This window comes from Parasteatoda tepidariorum, chromosome 3 (assembly GCF_043381705.1).
Source record: "Parasteatoda tepidariorum isolate YZ-2023 chromosome 3, CAS_Ptep_4.0, whole genome shotgun sequence".
Taxonomy (NCBI): domain Eukaryota; kingdom Metazoa; phylum Arthropoda; class Arachnida; order Araneae; family Theridiidae; genus Parasteatoda; species Parasteatoda tepidariorum.
In genome coordinates this window covers 11,284,673-11,287,335 of record NC_092206.1, presented here as the reverse complement: position 1 = coordinate 11,287,335, position 2,663 = coordinate 11,284,673, and the positions used below count along the sequence as shown (strand labels likewise).

General features: G+C 33.2%; 1 protein-coding gene across 3 annotated transcripts in view; it reads left to right on the top strand.

Moving 5' to 3' along the window:
* The window catches only part of LOC107445749 (B-cell receptor CD22), a 417,445-nt gene that overhangs the window by 347,119 nt on the left and 67,663 nt on the right, over positions 1-2,663 (top strand). The window lies entirely within an intron of this gene.

The following is a 2,663-nucleotide window of genomic DNA, read 5'->3' as shown; positions in this document are numbered from 1 at the left end:
CTAAGGAATTTTTTCTATTTGAGATAAAGCTTTGAAGTAAACTTTTTTATATTGAGTATAATACACTTATTTAAACTGTGCATGGAATAAGCATTTTATGAGGTATTACAATTTTTACGGCATGTTATATATACCTAACAGGAATTTTTACACTTTTTTTTCTACTTTTTTACAAAATAATCTATAAAAAATATTCTAATTGAAATATCAACAAATGAATGCACAAAATTATTAAGATAAATATTGTAAGCACTATGAAAAAAACATTTTTTGAAAATATGTTAAAATAAAAAAGCCTTAGGGATTTAAAAATGTAGAATTTTTTCAAATTTTTTTAAAATTTTAAAAAAATTAAACAGTTTAATTACTTTTTGAAGATAAATTATTGATTATAACTTAAATGAGCATGTAAAGCATCCTCAAAATGAATGATTACACCTTTATTTTAAAAAATCATTGCAAAGGTACTGTGACCCCTTAATATTAAACATAGCTTCTTCTTCCTCTTCTTCTTAGATCAGCTATAATGTGTTTTTTCGGGGACAAAGTCATTATTTGTTCTCTAAAGCACTGACCGACGACAAGAAAATCAATACAAATTCAAAATAGATATTTCTCTACGTTATTAACGCATGCGCAATGCGAGATAATGTCTGCGTTGGACAGACTGCTCACGCTGAGCTAACAAAACAGTATTTTGTTGGCGTCAACGGTACGTCAACTTCCCGCTGACGCCCAGAGAAGGCGCTTGTCTTAAGATACCAGGCCTTAATAACTGTTTCATTATGCTTAGAATCGCAACAATAAATATGTTTGTGATTTTAGAGAAAAAAATAAACATGCGCATGTCTATTTGTCTTGACGATCCTTCAAAAAATCCTAAGATCAGAGTTAGTATAATAAAGGGACACATGTAAAAGGGTCATTGCGGGGTTCTGCGTAAAAAGTTCAAAATTCAGATATTCTATATGACGGAAAATATCCGGGCTCCCAGTGTTACGGAAAGACTTCATGCATAGATTAATATGATTTTGGCCTCCCCTTCACCGAACAGCCTTCAAACATCTGGGGAGCCTTTACACCAGTTTTCGATAAATGCTTAATTTTCAGATGTTTATCTCAGCTGAAATGAGTATTGGTGATTGATGAACGATGGTTCATTTTTTCAGGATGTTTATTCGTCCCAAATAAATTTTATTCGAATTGAATTAGAGCTTTCAGACCCGTTGCTGCTCAAGTTCTAATGCGTGAATGAAGCAATTATCTCACTTAAAGAAATTAATTTTATTTTAAAAGTTTTTTTGTTTGTTTTGCTTTAATATTTGAGCTATTACTTGATTAGATAGAGTCGCATTGGCTCAGTGGTTAAAGGCACTGAGCTGTCATTGTGAAAGGTTTAAAGTTCAATAATCACAGGTGGAAGGAAACTCAACTAGCTTCAAATTTATGGGTACCAGCCAGTTTGGGAAGTAAACTGATGGGTACCAGCCTGACTGGGAGGTAAATTGATGAATACCAGCCTGACTGGGAAGTAAATTGATGAGTACCAGCCTGACTGGGAAGTAAATTGATGAGTACCAGCCTGACTGGGAGGTAAATTCATGAGTACCAGCCTGACTGGGAGGTAAATTCATGAGTATCAGCCTGACTGGGAGGTAAATTCATGAGTATCAGCCTGACTGGGAGATAAATTGATGATCAAATTGCTGTAATCACGTTGATCACGGAATCGAAGAGCCTTATGTTAATGGGCCATCTGGCCCACAATGGGCTGTTGCCGAAGCACTTCTACTTATTCATTTGCATCACCGTGGATGTGTTGGGAAAAGATAAATCTGCCCTACGTATTTATTTACTGTACAGAGAAATTATAATTTGACTGGAAATTTTTACACTTGCAGCTTTTTTAGAAGTAGCTAGTAAAACTTTCATAATTCCTTAAGGAGGCGACAGCTTTAAATAATTTTTAAACAAACTCTCCACGCTACCCTTGTGCACATGAACATAACTATTTACTCAATAAGTAAACAAAGCTCCTGACTATTACTTTGAATGCCCCCTTTATGCCTTTTTAAAGAATATTAAGCGAAGCTGATTTTTTTTTAATGGAAGGAAAAAATATAATACCACATTTTCAAAAAGTAATCCCTTTCTTAAGCATTTTTCGCCAACCTTAAAAAAATTTCTCTCCAATTTTAAAATAGGTTTAAATTTTTCACATTTACTCCAACAACTGAAAAAAAAATGCTTTTATCAACTCTTATTTTCAGTAATCCCACCTACGGTAATACCATAAATATTCAAATATTTTCTTCAAAATGCTGCTTATGTTTATTTTATTTATTTATATTTTTTCTGTAGAATTTCAAGAGGTGGCAAAATCTGCTGCTCAGAGTAGTTTCCCATTATTTTGCAATTTCTATTATTTCCCTATTATACTCCCACACCGCGCTCTTTCATATTTATGCTTCATGGATGTGTAAAAATAGAGCGCCGTTTGTCGTTTCTTATTCATGAGCATTATATACACTTTCTCATACTACTAGAAAACCGAAAGATTTCTTTTTAGGAGATTAGTTTAGAACAACAAAACCATCAATGGGATTATAAGTATTTGCGGCGATATACGGCGACATACGAGGCTGGATATATATATATATATA